The sequence below is a fragment of the Desmodus rotundus genome, chromosome 9, assembly GCF_022682495.2.
Source record: "Desmodus rotundus isolate HL8 chromosome 9, HLdesRot8A.1, whole genome shotgun sequence".
NCBI lineage: Eukaryota > Metazoa > Chordata > Mammalia > Chiroptera > Phyllostomidae > Desmodus > Desmodus rotundus.
Window position 1 is genome coordinate 1149330 of NC_071395.1, and position 18635 is coordinate 1167964.

General features: G+C 50.1%; 1 protein-coding gene across 1 annotated transcript in view; it reads right to left on the reverse strand.

The window, feature by feature from the left end:
• LOC112312510 (bifunctional heparan sulfate N-deacetylase/N-sulfotransferase 4) overlaps window positions 1–5933 on the reverse strand; it is a 118220-nt gene extending 112287 nt beyond the window's left edge. Inside the window, exon 1 of the mRNA XM_053912104.2 lies at window positions 5719–5933. The gene's annotated coding sequence lies outside the window, so the exon portion shown is untranslated. The remainder of the gene's footprint in view (window positions 1–5718) is intronic.
• Window positions 5934–18635: the final 12702 nt, after the last annotated feature.

Here is an 18635-nt window from a genome sequence, read left to right on the forward strand (position 1 = left end):
TAACTACTTTAGAGCTATAAAGAGTAAAAGGGAAGTTGAAAACTACATTTTCTAAAATTCGTTGTACTTCCTACTTTCCAGAGAACACAGTAAACAGTGTGTCATATCCCGACCTATGATTTCACAGAACCGGGGACAAGAACTACTAGGCAGAGCAAGTGCGGCCGGTCACATCACATCTTACAAGAAGTGGCTACTCCTCGTCACATTTTTCTGCAAGATGAAGGAGTGTTCTCCACACAGGATGTAGCTTTTCAACAGATCTTCTGAGCATCAGTTTCTCAGGACAGCACTGCCTGGCCAGCTCTGTAGCTGTCACTCACCCCCTTCACCCAGCACAGTGTCTCACCCACAGCCATTGTCCCCACTCTGCCACGGGGCCTCCTGTGAGCTGCTGCGCCCCCCTCGCACCCCAAAGGCATCTGGCACACATAACAGATTACGGATGATGTGCATTGTCACTGTGGACATTATTAAACAAAAATGAACGGCTCTCTTCTCTGGCCGAGGAGGACAGCGTGCCCAGATGAGGTTGAGTAAGCCCTGAATTGAGCACTGTCCCCGTGGTTATTCAGAAAACGTCCTATTCCAAGGAAAACGGTTTCATAAACTGGGGTGTCAGGAGCCCTAACACTTTAACTGCACTCGTAAGTGTAGTTTTTATTATTGCCTCGTAAGTGTAATTTTTGAACGACTGCCTCGTTTGTCTCAACTTTGCACAGGTGAGCCGTCTCAGCTGCGCTGACGGAGCTCGCAGTGAAAGACCAGCCGGAAGCGAAGCGCAGTTTGAGTTCTAGTTTGGAGCTCTGGGCAGCAATGCACCCAATCAGGACTTCATGTGCCTCTCGGCGTCTGCTTCCTCTCCTGTATTAATCCTCCTGCCACCCTCTCTGTCTCTGGGGTTTAAATGAGTGTCTGTAGGCGGGAACGACTATTTGGTACATCAAGGAGGAGCATGCTTTGGAGATGCCTAATGAAATAGGACAAGTTCCGTGGATCAGCAGTCTAGGACAGAATTTCCGATTCAGAAATGGAGGCTGGCCAAAGCGTCGTGGGCAAATGCATCCCTCCCCCTCTCTCCACTAGCACGCAGTCGGCCTCTGGGCCACATAGGGATGCTCTGTGTTTAAACTACTCAATATGAAAGTGACTTAGAGGGCCTAGAATACCAGGATAAGGATTACTGACACTTATTATTTTATTTTTGTCAGTAAGTTGCACTGGCCACACAGGAAAGATTCCACCAACCACGAACAGGAGACGCATGGACAGGGAGCAGAGGGCTCTGCTGCAGAAATCGGTAGGTTCAACATAATTCCTTGGTAGGAGAACAGCCAACATGTTAAGGTTGACGTCACTACTCCAACATGAATTTCCCGTTTTCCCTGACTTTCTTTCATTGTTGACGCACTCTAGGCACTTTCTCTGGGCATTTCCTGCCCACTTCCACGTGCAAACCAGGCCTGTGGATGAATAATCACCACACAGTGACATCAGCGGCTGCTCTGGACTTCACAAGAGAGCATTTCAGCTGAGGTGGCAAAACACGAAGAGAGAAGAGGAAGAGGGAGGGAGGGAAGGAAGGATGGAGGGAGGAGAGAAACAAATAAGGAAAGAAGGGAAGGAGGAAGGGAGGGAGGGAGGACAGAGTGACTAGGAAGAAGAAAGGATGGAAAGAGAGGAAAGAGGAAGAAAAAGGGAAGAAAGAAAAGGAGGAAGGGGAAAAAAAGAAGAAAGAAGAGAGTGATTCAGGAAGCATTTCTACTTTTTGCTTAAATATGCTGAACCTGGCCAGCTGACTTTCAACTTCCACAAGGTTATTATTAAAGATAAATCCCATTAAAGACCTTCACGAGAAAGTTAAATGTATTAATTAAAGCACTACACAAGTTAATCTGATGTGGGAATGTCCCAACAGGGGAAATTTTTTTTAATTTGGGGGGAAAAAAGAATGTGTGTGTGTATTAGCTTGCTAAAAGTTGCCTTCTCCCTCAAATTCTTTAAATATGTAAAACAATAGTTTCTAAAAAGTGTGAGAGGTGAGTTTGGTAGAGAAGTCTCAATTCTGCGACTTCGGAGAGTCATCACTTTTGGTTTCCCAAATATCCTCAAGACATTGTCAAATTAAGCTCTCAATCATTCAAACATATGCTTTTAATCCTTCATTTTCTTCTTATGTACTTAACCACGGTATTTATTTAGTATTAATGAGGTACCTTAAGTGTAGCTCCTGGAAAAACATTTCCGAAATAGCCCTTCTATGCAGATTCCTTCCCTGAGTCGCTTCAAGGCCAATATTTAGGTCGTCATGTGCAGGTGCTTTTGCTAGACTGCTTGTCACGGCCTGCAGGCGTGAACACGCAGGAATATAGACACCTCATGGGAGGGCAAGGCAGACAAACACATCAAGTCGCACAGGCAAACGTGTCACCAGGGGGGTTAAGGAGTAAGTTACGTTTTAAAAATCACGTGTTTCGGAGCGCCCGACGCCATCGATGCTTGGATTCCACTGTCAGACTGGTTTGGGTTTGGGGAGGACCTGTCATCGAGTCAATGCTGCTCTAGAAGATCACTCCTTAGCAACCAGGTAAGGAAGCTTGGAGACAGGACTGTGTTCATCGAAGTTCTGTGTTGCGGTCGACACCTCGGACTCCCCAGGGTGCCGAAAACACTTGAGGGAGGGTGCGTTTCACACTTGGCAAGGCTTCGAGGAGGGTGCCCTGAGGTATTTCAGAAAAGGGGGGGAAACACTGCCGAGCGCTGTCTGACACCTGACCCGACCCTCTCACTTCAGACCTAGAGCAAAGCAGCAGACAGCCTGTCTCCGGGGCCCCCGCCCGGGAGCACACACCGGTGGGAGCTGACTCTCGCCCCTGTGGTCCAGCCTGGCCAGGTGCACCCCACAGTCACAGAACCCGTGCACTTCCCGCTTGGGCGTGGGCAGGTCCCCGTAGGGTTTCTGGGCCCCTGCCATTGCCCAGATAAATGCTCCACATGGGCCTCGTCCCTGGGTCTCGCGGCTCTGGAGCACACACTCCACCTTGCAGGAGTTTCTGCCAGGCTACCTACATCTTTCATTAGAGCCAGTTTCAATAGGAAGAAAGCTTTGTTACTGTAAAACTTGATTCCAGTCAGAAACTATGTTTCTTCCTTAAGTATCCCACAGTAGGTACCAGAGAAAAAGTCTCCCTTCAGGATAGACTTGCAACATAATGCATTATCAATGAATTTCAGCCCGAAAGGAATGAGCCTGCTAGGCCCACAGCTCTCTGTCTCGGCTTCCAGCCAGGGCCAATATTCCAGTGTTATTTTATGTCTCCCCATTGCTCCCCAAATCCGGGAGGCAGTGCCAGCCAGCATCTCTGGTTTGAAGAAAGCATGTAAGCGTTCCGCTCCTCTGTCTTTGTCCCTGATAATTGCTACCACGTGAACACAGAAAGTTTGATCTTTGGATTTCATCCTCAAAGGCACCTTCTCTGCTCACCCAGAACGTTCCCGGGGATCAGGAAACACGAGGCGTCCTGGGGACCCCCAACTCCACCGGGTTGGAGGCAGTGATCCAGCTGCTCTAAGAAGGAAGGTTAGCACTGAGATCTGAATTAAGAGAGCAAGTCTGTTTTAAATCTAATTACAGAATTGGGGGTGGGTGAGAAAGAACAGGTATAATAGTGTTAACACTCGGATAAAATATAAAAAACTGTGAGGTGAATATATATATATATATACATACCTAAATAGGCATAGATAAGCATGGTTTTCTATTTTGGTTATAAAATACAGAATTTTCAAATTATGATTTTATATATTTATATATATAATCATCTCCATTTACTTCCTCTTGGTATTTAGGAAAAATCATTTAAATTGACACATTTCTTAGATAATAACTTCAGCTGCAGAAAACAAAATGCAATCTATATAATTTGCAGGCTTATTGGAAGGAGATCAAATATTAAAATCCTCATGAAGTTTTACCCTTTGTATTCAGGGATGGTGTCTGCCTCCCTCCGAGGCCGAGCTCCACGTCACAGCTAATCAGTCACACCCATTGTGACTTTCCCCCAGGGATTGTCTGAGCGTCAGTCTCGGTGCGGACGGGCTGCCAGCAAGATAGAGTTAAAAAAAGGAACTGTTCTGTTTACCATTTAATTTCCGCCCCCCATCAGCTTATCGGGAGACCCCGGGTGCCTGTGCTCTGTGAGAGGAGCCCTCCCAGGTAAACTGCCCGAGGGCCCCTGAGTACCCGCAGCCACGGCAGGTGCTCGGCGCTGCGTGGAGGCGAGGGCCCTTCCGCTGAGCTCCCTGTGACTTCTGTCTGCCGGCCTCCCGTGCAGACCGCACCGTGTGGTCGGCGCGCCCCCGGCCCCGCACATCTGCCGCCCGCAAACCTCGTGGCCTACGCACAGCACCTCCTCGGCGCCTGGACGGGGCTGACTGGCTTCTTTTTAAAAGAATAAATAAATATTATTCTTTTGATATAAAAAAAATCACCTTTTAAGTCTTTGGGGGGAAAATCATTACATCCTAGCTTTGAAGAAATGCAACCAATGACAGTCACTTTTTTTCTTCATCAATTTCCTTTTGTGGCAAAAAAATCCAGGATTTGAACCATAAAGTTGGTGAGAAAAGCAAAAAAATAAAAAACAAAAAACAAAAAACAACCCTACAATCACTAGGAAAACACATCAATATTTTTATATGCCATTTACTTTGGAACAGTTATAATCTTGAGTTGATGAAAAATATTCCGAAAGCGAGCGAAGGTGACTTGGAAAGAGACGTGATACAGTGTGAACTCCTGGAAGTTCTTCAGAGCTAAATTCGGGCTCCTGAGTAACCTGTCACCGTGAAATTAGATCGTGGCTGGAAATGCTGGGATTACGGCTCTCGGCAACGGTCTCGGCAATCGGGCCACATTAACAGAAGGACGCCGGTCCAAGGGCCCCTTTTATTCCGTTTCTCCACCAGACACTGGAAGGGATGGATCAAGAACCCTGTGTCACTTAAATCACACTTCTGCTGCTGCAGCTCGTCGGTGCGGGAGGCGGGGGCGGCTGTCACAGGTGCAGCGTCGGTCTGGCCTGTCCTCCTGGCCACCCTCGGGCTGGGGGCGCAGAACGGGCACTGCCGTGGGAATTATGTTTCTGCCCTGACAGGACCGAGCAGGGAAGCGTCTCTTTCTTTAGAGCAATTTGCAGCTGTGTCACATAATTTCACACGTCTGTGGCAGCTGCTTCGCCGAGGCAGACCACGGAACGGAGCATGCCTGAAATCTCGTGTCCCGAAGCGCCGGGTTCCCATCTTAAGGGACCCGAATGCCATTTTCCGGTTACTCTTCTGGGGGAGACGCGCACAGCCCTGCAGTCTGGATGCCGAGTTCGCACAACTGCGTTTTCGGTATGAAAAGGCCAGAACTGTCACCGAGCGAGCTGTTCATTATGCAGACATTCCGGCAACAGTTTAAAATATTTCAAGTTCTCTTTCTTCAGGCTGCACTGTGTCTTCCATTCGCAGTGCCAAAAGAACTTGTGCGCAGCGCGGTGACAGGGAGGCACCGCCGCGCTCAGAGGGGGACGGGGTGGGGTGCGAACCAGCGGTCTGCTGGCGCACAGACCTCTCCCCGATAAAACTTCCCGTGCTCCGCCCGCCTGCCTAGCTACGCGGCGAGCGTTCGCCGACCGCGCACGCCTCGGTGTCCGCAAAGGAAGCGACACTTACCTAGGGGAGCATTTCTGGCTTCGCCTGTCCCCGGTGGAGGGGTCCCGAGTCCGCGGGGAGCTGTCCGGTGCCGCGCCCGAGGGGCGCCGGGTGCAGCGGGAGCTCAGTGCCCGCGCCGCCGCCGCCGGCGGATCGGGCTCGAGCTCCAGTCCCGGCCGCGCTCTCCACGGACACGCACGCTGCCCTTCCCAAGCCCGCCGGCAGCGGGAGGGACTCAGCCCCAGCTCGGCGCCGGGAGCGCGCGTTGTCCTCTGGGACGCAGGGTTCCGGCGGCGGGCGGCAGGCGCGGCGGCGCGGGCACCCGGACCCCGCCGGCCAGCTGCGCCGCTGCGCGGCCGTCTCTCCGCCCCCAGCTCGGACCGGCTGGGCGGCTCTGCCGGGGATGATTGGCAGGCGCGCCGCTTCCTCCGGCGGAGCGTGCGGAGGGCTGCGAGGCCCGGGGGCTGCTGTGATGTCACCGGGCAGGGCTGGTGCACGGGGGCCCGTCCCCGCCGCCGCGCGCAGGGCCGCACACCTTGGGGTGGACTGGGCGCTCCTCCCCCAGTGGGGCTGGGGCCCACGGGATTCCAGAATGAAATGCCACTTCGCAGCCATGACGCCGAAGGGTTCCTTTGGGTAAAGACAGAAAAGTTCAAGGTGGGGTTTTGGGTGATGAGTGTGTGTGATCCACACCCATGAACCCCACGAAGGCCGACAAGGGTGTGGACCTTCGGCGCCTGGGAGGGTGGCGGGGAGCTCCGTGCTCCTGAAATCGGCAACAGCATTTTTGTCCACAGTACGCACCAGACGGGAAGAACGGGTAGGCGCGCAGGCACGTGTGTGTTTATCGTGTAAACTGCTTCGTTAGTTGAGGTCAGTTACAGGATTATGATGGAGAAATTTTATTCCCCAAACCACTTGTCTCCAGGTCTCTGTGTCTCATTTCCTGCTTGGCAGCATGAGATGAGGATCACCTGCTCTTTGCTCTCTCCCAGCCCCGCTAACTCCTGAAGACGTCGCCCACATCACTCCACGCTTGGGGCCTTCCTGGACCAGACCCGCCTCAGGGCTCTCCCTGATTCGGGCCCTGCGGTTCCCTGCGTTCTTCTCGCTGGAGTCTCCACCACCGAACCGAGCCCAACAAGAGGTGCTGGTGACAACTGGCCGAGCCCCTCACAGGCTGGAGACGACAGCCGCACACTTTTCTCTCAACCAAAGGCCCCTGTGCTGTGTGTGTCTTTGGTGATAGAGTTCTGCTTGGATTGCTGGGGGATCAGTGGCCCTGTCCTCAAACTCAGCATTCACCGGGGACGTGGTCTTCTGGATGAATAACTTTAAAGCACCCAGTGTTACCAGGCTGTTGGACTGCACAAAGCTTGGAGCGTCAGCGAGCTGCAGACACAAGCTAGACAGAGGAGAGGAAAGCATCCGGTACGTTCCCAAGAAGATCTACCAGCTAGTGAGTTATGGACACGGCCACTGGTAAGTCACCATACAGATCGCGGCTCCGTTACTTTTTCCGGTGCACAGGCTGAAATATACACGAAAGGGAAAGTTTACGGGGTGAAAATCCTCGAAAAAGAGTCCAGGAACTACTTCTACCTTTTAGGAACCTTTGGGAGGCAAAGATGCCTTGAAGGTCAAGTCAGAATTCCATAGCGATGCACATCCAAATTCCTAACAGGTAAATAGTTAAGTATTCCAGCAGTGTCTTTCAAAATAGTTACTGTTAGAACAGCATCGTGCCAAACACTAACTACCGAGAAGCAAAATGAAATAAATACAAAACCTGGTTGAATATTTTCCATCCTATGGACTTTCTCATATTAGTGATGCCTTTTTATTTATTCATTTACTCATCATTCTTGTCTTATGTATGCAAAAGTGAAAAGAAATGTTAAAAAAATACTCCAGTTCTTTATTGCGGTGACATATTTCTACCTTACAGCTCAACAAAGCAAGCCACTTTATCAGAGTGGCTTCGGTGACTGGAACCAAACGATGACACTGGGCCCTTGATCTCAAAACCACGGCGCTGAAACGCGAGTTTTCATGCGGAGTCATGGGCTCAGCACGGGGGTAGCCGATGGGAAGTGGGAGTGGCTGATCAGCCTCCTCTCCAGGGTGAGTCTATAAACATTGTTTGTAGCTAATTAAATGTAACATTATTGCTTGAAGTAAAATGAATACTAACGTGAAAGCACTTGGACATATCGACGCTCTCTCTACGAAACAGCAGGGAAGGTGTTCTGAACTCATTTGGTTAGAGTGGAGTCCTCATACGTCAGGGCTGCGAGTTCGACCCCCGATCAGGCACATGCAAGAATCGACCACTGAATTCATGAGTAAGTGGAACAACAAGTCTCTCTCTCTCTCCCTCCCTCTCTGTCTCTGCCTTCCTCTCTGTCTCTAAAGTCAATAAGTAAAAAATATTTAAAAAGTTCTAACATAAAATCCTTTAAAATATCTGTTAAATACTAATTTTAAAAACAAAAAACTCCAAGATTCTGAGTTCAATTTCACGGTAAGAAAAACAAAACAAAACAAAACAGTTCACTGTCCTGTTCTCACTGTTTACTCAGAAATAAACTAAACCTTGGGGGCAGAGCCCGCCCCCTCTCCCACCGTGTGCTTGGGCGTAAGTGACGAAACCAACCAGAAGAGCTTTCTTTCCTTCTTCCGGGGAGGTTGGAGAAATTCGTGTGTCCACCCTACACAATAAAAATAAAATAATCCCAAAGGCACCTTGACTAGTTTTCTTAACTCTTCCTGTGTTTACTATATTTCCCAAGGATTAAAACACTTACTTGTGAAATTATTAATTTTTATCATTTCCTGACCTGTCACGCTGCAGAAAGGAAGCACACGACCTTGAGTGCTGCGTGGCGGGAAGGCGGAAGGCGGGAGAAGTCAGGGAAGAACTCCCTTCTCACCCTTCTCTCCCTTCTCATCATATCATCGAGTGATATGATGTTTTCATATCACTCGCCCTGAGTCCCACAATTTGTGGGCCTTGCACTTAAGTCAGATGTAGGGTCCCTCTACTTAGCTTGTAATAACAGCCACCAGGCAAACCATCTCCCCAACACTCAGAGGTACTTTTCTTTCTTAAAACATTTTTCGTATTCATTGAGTTTAGAGAGAAAGGGAGAAAAACATCAACCTGCCGTTCCGCCTGTCCATGCGGTTTTTACTTTTCTTGGACACCCACTGAAGTACAAAATAATTGTCCTTTCTCTGTTAAGACAAAGATCCAGGCTTCAATGGATCTTTATTAAATTGAATTAAATTTATTGAACAAATAAGTTTTTGAGGATCTACATATTTTTATTCAATTGCTATCAAAATATGTCTTTTTTCAACTGAGTTTCCTTGAAGTTCAAAAAATGTATCATATATATGGTTTTGAAATTGAAAAAAATGAAAAACTTTGAAATTATTGTATAATACACAGTTAAAATGCATACAAAGAACATAAAGTAGCCCTGGCTGGTGCGGCTCAGTGGACTGAGTGCTGACCTGCGACTCAAACTGGGTCGGTCCCCTTCGCTTCCCAGTCAGGGCACATGCCTGGGTTGTGGGCCAGGTCCCCAGTAGGGGGCGCAGGAGAGAGGCAACCACACATTGATGTTTCTCTCCCTCTCTCCCTCCCTTACCCTCTCTAAAAATAAATAAATAAAATCTTTAAAAAAAGAACATAAAGTATATATCAGTGACCACTCAATGGAAGAAACAGAAAACAAAACCACACATTTATTTTAAAAAGAAAGCTAATTTTTTGGTTGATATGTCAGTTAATTTTTTTTAACAAAGTCAGAGAGTAATTATATCTATTAATAGAAATAGTAAAGGCTTCAGAAAAATTCAGCACATTGAACAATTTCTAAAATTTCTACTCATTATTTTCTTTCCCATTAACTTCTTTTTTAACTGTTACTAAAGGCCAATTTTCAGTCCATCATTTTAAAATAAATAGAAATTTGCAAAGAAAACCCCAAAGAAATATTTGCAAGTACCTCGCAATTTCTATTTTTAATAAACCCTTCTCATGCATATACAGATTAGAAATAGATTTTGTAGCTTTAAATATAGGTTTTTTATTTTTCCATGTTTCATTTCTCTTAATTCTAATGCAAAAAATGACTTCTGAATGCCTGTAAGTAATTTAATCTGCACTGTAAAGTGTTGCAGCTTAAGCAGGCAGGGTTGTATTATCACGGCATAACTTCGTCTCCTTTTCGTGCAGAAATGTTTTTTATCATGAGCAGCTTTCCAGTTGTTCCAGCTCACACAAAGGGCTCTCACCAAGTCTTGTCTGAAACGAGCTAGCCTGCACAGAAGACACACACACGGCCACGCTCCGAGTTGGTACCTCGGACAGAACGGCTCGGATTGCCCTGGGAGTGACCCAGGGGAGCCCCGGCGCGTGCGTGGGCGAGCGAATGGGCGCCCAGTCCACTGGAATCACACGGGTGCCTAGAAACCCTGCGCAGCCCATGGCCCTCTGGCCGCAGACGGCAGCGCTCCCCTTACGCATCTGGATCTCTCTGGTCCTCAAGTTCTTATGAGGGAAAAGAGGGAACCGCGGGTTGAAAGGAAGACTCTTCTGCTGGGGTCACTTGAGTGCCTTGTTCCACAAGAGAGCAACCGGCATGGTCTGACTTCAAATAAACCCCGTGAATGTGGAGGCCTGAAAGGCCAAGATCACACACACCGGACTGTCCACCGCAGTCCCGCGAGCCGCTGCCTAGGAGAACATGCTTCTCAGGGAACAGCAGAGGCCCACCGGAGGGTCCAGGACCGCATCATCGGTCTGCTGCACGGAGGGCGCACTGGGTGGGGGGGGCCGTGGGGGCGGGCAGTGCAAATTAAATGTGCCACCGCCCGACCACTGCGCGGAGAAGCTTCAGCGCGGTTCTGTTAGAGGCTGGAGAAAAAGGGTGGGCGTTCACGAAGCTCCAGGACACGTGCTTCGGCTGGTGGGGGTCCCATGTTTGCCCGCTAAACAATTAAACCTGTGAATGAATGAAGGGCGCGCCTCAGAGCTAGGAAACCAGGAGGGCGCACTCACACTCCGCTCAAAGACCCGGGCTCACTGCACCTGCCTAAGCGGCTCCGGATCCCGCAGGTACAAGCCCAGCGCTCGCGCAGACGACGCCCAGATACACTAGGCTGCAGCGATCCCTGGGCAGGAAAACCCAGGTGAGTTTCCCTCTTTAGGGCACGTGCCACTGCAACCCCCTGTATGTTCGTCAGGGCCAAAGAGGTGTTAGTGAGCTGCTTCTTTAAGTATGTACATGTTTATATATACTTAGTTTCATTTGCATTTGCAGGATTGAAAGAATGACATTGTAACTCCTAAATGCTCCCATCATGTAATGTAATTTGTCTATTTCTACATTTTAACACGCATCGTTTTACTTTAGGGCTTTAATTGAAGTTTCCCCTTTCTGAATGGAACTTATCACACGTGAAATGACCGTACATTAACCGGAAATAAATGTGCCCTGAGACAGAAACAGATTACCAAGAGAAGGCCAAACCTGCCATCAGTTGGCACAGAACGTCAGCGGAATGAGAGGACTTCTGTGCTGAACCGAGCGCGGTGAGGCTGCAGGCCTGCTGCCGGACAGCGACAGCGGGCTGACGAATGAGTTTGCCTGGGCAGCGGGGGCGGAGGACATTTCCAGGGAGATGAAGCCCCTGACGCCTGCCAGGGCCCGAGGCTGCGCCCGTGGCCCTGCTACTGTCTCCACTACCTTAGGCTCCCATAGAGGGCAACATTGCACAGAAGATGGCGAGCCCAGACCCTGCCAACTCGTCTCTGCCGAGGAAAGCTGCGGAGACCAGGAGCCTGGCACGGACTTGCCCTCACCCTCTGACCGATGGATTCAGGGATGCGCAGGTGCCGGGAGAGGTGACTCATCCAAAGCAGGGAAAAGGGGCCTGGTGTCCTCCTTACTGGCAGATTGAGGCCCCCGCCCCCAGTTCCACCTGTACTTGGCCTCTGTCCCCGCATTCTCTCATGCAACCACGTCTGTCTGCACAGTCATTTACCCCAGGGGAAATGCGAATGACACGGCGGCTTCTCCACAGGCTGGGAAAGAAAGGCCAGCTGCAGGTAAGAGGAAAACCACATCTGTGTCTCAAATCCAGCACCTCTGAATTCCGGACTCTGGGCCGTGCGGTGCCGGGGCACCAGGAGACCCCAGGTGAGGAGGGGGTCGAGATGAACGAGGGGGTCACCCACAGTTGGGGGGGGAGGTGGAGGACGCAAGGCCAGAGGTCCCAGAGCTCCTTCTATCACTGACCACACCAGGCTCACAGGCCTCCCTGCCTCATAGCTGGACAGCAGCCCTAAGTCCCGCCCTTACAGATGCTAAATATAGTTACAACTTGCAGCCTTTACTCTCAAATGACCTTTATAGTAACGGCTATGTTGCACTGACTTACACTGAGGTAGTGAAGAAGGGACTTTGTGCATTGTGCCATGCCATTAAATCCTATCGCTCTAAATATCCCATTGCCTACAGATTTCGGCCCTCGCAGTGCCGTGGGGCCGTGGGGTGAGGAGCGCTCACATGCCCCTCGGCGGTGCCTCGGGCGCACTTCTGAGACGGGTGGCGGGCTCGGGGCCCCTTGCCATGGGATGTCCTTCCCCAGACTGTGAGGAAGACATACAGGGTTTCAAAACTAACAGAAATGAATGGAAATAAATAAAACTGTAGGTCACATTTTCAGTCTTTCTTCGTCATGAGAAATAGAAAAAGTAGACTTTTGATTCAGGATCTTGCTTTGTATTGGAAGGCCAAACCAAAGTAAAATAAATTGTTTAGATGAAGTTAGGTCACGCTAATCAGCAGAATAAAGCTCATTACTTATCAAGTGCAACTTCTCAAGTCTAAATAATTGATATTTTCCATCTGCCAAAGTACCTTCGGGCCGTGTGCATGCATCAGTCAGCAGTCACATCGGGGACAACCTGGTCTGTCTCCTGACCTCAGTCTCCCAGGTTACCCGGGAAGAAGTTGCTCCTCCAGCGGGACCCACTGCTGGGCCTTGTCTGCAGCGGAACTTGCTGCGCCGGGTCGCTGCTGTCTGCAGAAGTTTGCACGTGCTCGCTTTCATGATGCATCTACACAGGAAGTACGTTATCTTCAGGACGTTAGAAAGTTCTTTGGCGTTCACCAGAGACGTCCTCGTGGACTGTTTGGAGTCTCACAGGGACCCTGCGGTCCCTGCAGTATCACCGCGTTGGACAGGCAGGGACACAGTGACACAGCAGCAGGCCTGGACCCTGTAGGACTCAGCGGTCCCGTCCAGTGGCCTCCCGCCACACCAAAGCGTTTCCCTGAGTGCCTCTGTCCTCACGGCGCTCTGCGGTGGGACTCCGTAGGCCGATGGCCTTGCTGGTGGCTCCCTGAAACGCAGGCTCTCCAGGGCACTCAATGGGATGGGGTGTCCTGTGGATCTCCCCACGGGGCAGGTGAGCGGTAATCTGGCGGCATTCCACCTTCTACTGCCCCACGAAGGTCTTGTGCACAAAGACCCCTCCGTGCTGAAGCAGCCCCCTGGGCTGCTGTGGGCGGGTCTAAGGCAGGCCCAGAAATCCTCAGCGGTGCGTGGACGTCTCGCCACGGACATCTGCTGACGGGGGATGAGACGAGGGACATTTGTGAGATTCTGGTTTCTCCAGACGTCTGTGTAAGTTGTGGAATTTATTTCTCTGGTTAGAGTAAGAGGGGTGTACCGGAGACTCCTGAGACCCATGCTGCCTCACAGTCCAGAGGAGGCACGCCACACACAGCCGAGACGGGAGAGTCTCACAAGACCATTCTCGCTGTAACTCTGCGTGGCGCCGGTTCTATCCAACGCCTCCCCTTTCCGTGAGCATCGCGAAACGGTGACTTAATTTATTAATGTAGGTGCATGTAATGAAACACGGCCTCCATTAAAAAAGATTCAAATCTGGATTTATTATATTTCTCCACAATACTGAATGTAAAAAGATCAAGTCATTTGCATGGTTTTATCACTGAAGCTTTTTCCTACTTTCATTCCATTTAGCGGACTCTTTGTATCATACAGACAGGAGAGCGTGTCTGCCCCACAAATAAGCGAGTAAACAGCACCAGTAGACAAGGCTGTTCGCTGGGGGCGCGGAGCCAGAGGGCCAACGGGTTAAATATGAACACGGAAGCAAGTGGAGCTTTCAATTACACAGCGAGGACACTGGCCTCTTAAAGCAGACGACCGCAGAATGACTAATGTCTCAGTTCCCCGTAGGACTTTAATTGTTTGCGATTATAAATTTATGGACAAACACGGAGACATCCCCAACTCCCCATTAAAGGGAGCGACGAGCTGCTCGGAGCCGGGGAAGGTGGCGTCGGAGTTCGCCGGGCCCGTTTGTGAGAGGACAGCCAGTCCTGGGGCAGCATCGTGCGGCTCTCTCTGGGCGCTGCCCGGGGGGCCGCCTGGTCTCAGGGTGCCCCCGGCCAGCTCCCCGTGGGCACGCGCTGTCTGCCACGAGAGCAGCTAACGCTCAAGTTAGAGAAAGCTTTTCCTTGTGGAATGTCCTTGATGTGCCCTTGTGATGGGCAGCTCTGATCTGAGGGGACAGGTCAGGGCTTCAAGATAAAGCAGAGGAGGGAAGCACAGTGGGACTGCCGATGACCCTCCTGCCCCGAAGCCCCCGCCCCCACTCTGCAGCTCTCCCGCCGAGAGAGGTTTTAAAATGTGGGTAAATATCTAGATTTGTCTTTGCTCTGTTTAGTTCTGCAAATGCATTCTATGACACATTTCTTTTTTTCTCTTTGCTAAGGTAGAGATGGGATGCAAAGCAGAAATGTCACTCATAAACTGAATAAGATCTTTTTCTCTCTAGTTAACATATGGGATAAAGTACATGTTCAAAAAGAGTTAAAAAAAAACCAAACTTTTTTGCTTTGGCATTAATGATCCTAAATTTATGAAGGAAGACCTTTCTTTTTTTTTTTGACTGATGCCATTTAGGATTAGAGAACCATCGATTTTACTGTTAGAGCAGCAATTGTGAAGAAAATAGATTGTGCTATAATAAAAGTGCATTCATAACCAAAGACACTCAACATAAATTTTCATGTTGGGTGCTTTAGTCGGCTCGAAGTGAGGGCAAAGCAGCATCTCACTGATTTGCGCGCACAGGAGCGCTACCCTGCACCCCGTCAAAAATGAAACCAACAAACGGCGGCCTCACCGTCTGGTTTCTGACTTGACGAGGGAGCTGCTGATTTGCTGCTTTCTCTTTCTGGTAAAATGAACAAAAACCATTTTGATACTTCTATGTAAGAAATGTTTCAACAAATGGCTAGTATGCCTCAAACCCTTCACCTTTTGAACTCAACAAATGGGAGTGAAGATAACTCCCAAATAACAAGGCGAAGTAGTAATAATGACCTTGATGGCCCCAGAGCCACGGGGAATCTCACCGAGCGCCGGGGGGTGGGGGGGGAGGTGGCAGTGACAGCAGCCACTGGTCCCCAACTCCTGTGGGGCTGGCAGCGTGCTCAGTGGTCTGAGCTTCCTTCAGGGGAACACATTCAAACTTTCAACAAAATCCGGGCCAGGTTGGGACAGGACCTGGGCAAACCTTCCCCGAGCACAGGGGATACATAAGTGTGGCGTTTACAGCCCACAAACAGGTGAGAAATAATAATAACAGTAAGAAAGGGGAGGGGAGGAGCAAAGTAAGAACAGAGCAGAAACCAGCTGTAGTCTCACGATAAAGCGAAAGCAAACACCCAGGGAGCCCGGTGTCTCTAAGCACCTTCCGGTGACCGGCGGCACACACGCAGACACGCCCTGAGTGAGGCGCAGGTGTGCCCTCTGTTTGCTGAGAGTCGCCGATCAGTTGCCAGGAAAGTTAGTTCTGGCCTTTGAAGGACGATTTTGTGAATCGACCTCAGTTCCCTCCTGTGGCATTGTACTTTCTAATGTGTTAGTTCTCTTTACTTTGTCTCGGTCCTTTTCTAACGCATTTAGAAAACTGGAACAAAGTATTTCAAGAATGAAGCCCCCAAAATTTCTAATTTTTCAAGGTTTACTGAGTTATAATTATTAACTACAAAATGTGCAAAACAGAAAAATGTTGAAATTAAGCTCTGTAAAGGCGAGAGTGGTACTGAATAAATCAAATTATGTGAGCTCATAGGGTGTGTAAAATTGAATTTTCGAATTATATTATTGTGCTTTGTAATATCTTCACTTGTAGGAAGAACTTTATGGCTTTTCTATTTCATTGGATACATTTATATTCTCTATTGAAATGGGTTAAATTGCAACCTAGCATTCTGAAGCACAAAAGAATTGTTTTCCGTTGGAATTCATCTGTCTCCGTATTCAAAATGCGTTCTTAGTCAATTAAACTTGAGACAGTACATCATCCGATGCTTGGGGGCGTGAGGGGTGAAGTTAGGGCTGCATGGCGGTGAGCAGAACCCCAGCCTCACGACCAGGAAGCGGATTCCTGGGTCTGGCCCTAACACACGGACCGCGGGTCTCGGCGTGTTGGAACGTGTGTTTTGAGGATGCGCAGCCTCCACGGTACACTCTACTGTCTAGTCATAGCGGTATCACCGCCGCCCCAGAAAACGTCCGCCCAGGAGGAGGAAGGTTGCAAATGGCTTGTTTGTTTGAGGGCCTCACCAACGTAGCCATTTAGGTGAACACTGTCTAACGTTTCAGCAGGTAAATCGAAGGTCTACTTTCTGTCCAACATCCTTTGAGATCCTGGTCCCACGTGCTCTCCGTGATCTTCCCCACGGCCTCCACTCTGCTGTCCCGACCCCCATCCCACCTCCCCGGCCATCCCCCACTCCCACACCGGCTCTGCACTGAAGCCCGCCACAGGACCCTGAACGTCCAGACTCCCCTCCTCTGAGGACGGTGACAGCCCCCCCCCACCCCCGTCCCCCGCTGGCACCTCAAGTGGGGGCGGAGGTCTTCCTGCCACCTTCAGTGGGGACTTGGAGCTCCTGCAGCATGTGACGCTAACACCACCTGGTGGGACACCTTGCACTCCACAATGACCTTCCAGTTGATTTCTTCAAAATGAGAGTGTCGGTCCCGAAGCAGCCTGTTGAAGGAGCTCCAAGGGTGCCGAAGTAGCGCCGTGGCACCCTTGAGTTTGATTTTGAAAGATTCAAGTCGGTCCAGGGGAGACCCCTCCCTTAAGAAAAGTAAGGCAAGGCAAGGCTCAGCATTTCGGCAGGAAGCCGCCAGGGGCGTGACCGCAGCAGGGACACCGTGCCTGGCGGGAAAATGCGGCGGACGCTTGGGAGAAAGGGCACAAGTGACATGAGACAACTGTGGTAAAGAAAATTTGTCAACCTTTTTTTAAATTCATTTTTTTTAATTTATAAGATTTTCAAAAGATCATGGTGGGGAGTTAGTTTTAGAGGAAACCAAGGAAAGACAGTTTTGTCTCCACCCGACCTTGAACTTCAAATGTGAGCAGCGGGGTTTTGGGGACGCTCTGTGAGTGAACAGCAGCGGGGTGCTACCAGCCTGCCGGCTCCCTGCTCCCTGCTCCCTGCTCCCTCTCCGCTCCCAGAGCCTCTCAGGGTTTGCATTGCGTCGGAGCAAGAGCAAAACCAAACTCGAACCACCCAATTAGCCTCCCAGGTACCCCCCTCCACCCCGACCCCATGTCCAGCCTACAGTCAGGAGCACCCAGAACTCGGTCTTGCCGCTGCTTCCTGAGAGCCCTTGGGCCTAAACTGAAGCTTCGGAAATCTAAGTACTAAATGCAGTCTGAGGATACAACCCCTGAAGAGGAGAGATTTCCAGTAAATAATTTGCATGCTCATAAATATTCAGGAAATCAGTGCTAACATTCATGTAACAGAGATCTGTTATTTGGATTAATGGAGAAGGTAATCAATCAGTGGAAACTTCACAAAAGCCATTTCCATAATGAACCGCACAGAAATCACAAGGTGAGGACAAACTAGTGTCTTCGGATAAATGGGATGGGTTGAAGGAATGGCAACTGTTGAAGGTCTGACTACGTATCTTATCTGTTCAAAACAGGACCATAAGTTTTGTTAGTGTTTGTTTGTTGTAAGAAGCAGATGGAGAGTTTCCTGTGTAAGAGAAACAACAGACCATAACCAGAAAAATTACACTTGAAATTGTAACAAACATTTCTTGGAAAAGAAGCAGAAAGTAGCCGGTTGTGTTGAGACCAGTAACGAGACAAAACGGGGTGAGCGTGGGGGAAGCCTCCCGTCGGCACGAACGCCGTGTGCGTGGCGCCTGGACCTGCCCGTCTGCGATGATGACCCTTGGGTGGTGCGCCCATGTCTCATGCTGCTGGAACCTTGAGAAAAGCGTTTGAAACCGTGGACATGATGTGTTTACTCCGTCGTGGCGTTTCTTACCAGTGAATACGTTTAGGACCAGGACCGATTCAATGCCCCCCTCCCCCCGGCACCATGTGACTGAGCTGGTGGCATGTGTAATGGGCAGGTGAGGTGAGTAAGACAGAGGGGAAACCCTGGAACAATGAAATCTCTGATCATGTCTTAGGTAAAATGAGGGACCTAGCTGCGGAGTTCTCGGGGTCCCGGAGACTGGGCCCCTAGTAGTAGCAACACCTGTAAACACAAAGGGTGGTCCTGCCCTGTCCTGGAGTCTTTCCACGTACACCCTCCCTTACGCACAGAGCCACCCACAGGATGGGCGCGGGCTGGGGAGTGGGAGCTGAGGAGCGCTTTCCTCACGCCGGGCGAGAACGGCACCTCTTCTCCTGGCAGCCACACAGAGAACCGATGGCTGCTCGGAGGCCACCGTGGGAGGACAGCCCCAGCGAGGAGTGGAAGGAGGCGGCATGGCCAAGGGAAATGCAGGTGACACCCTCAGAACTGAAGCCACTCCACGAAGCTAACTGAACCCCA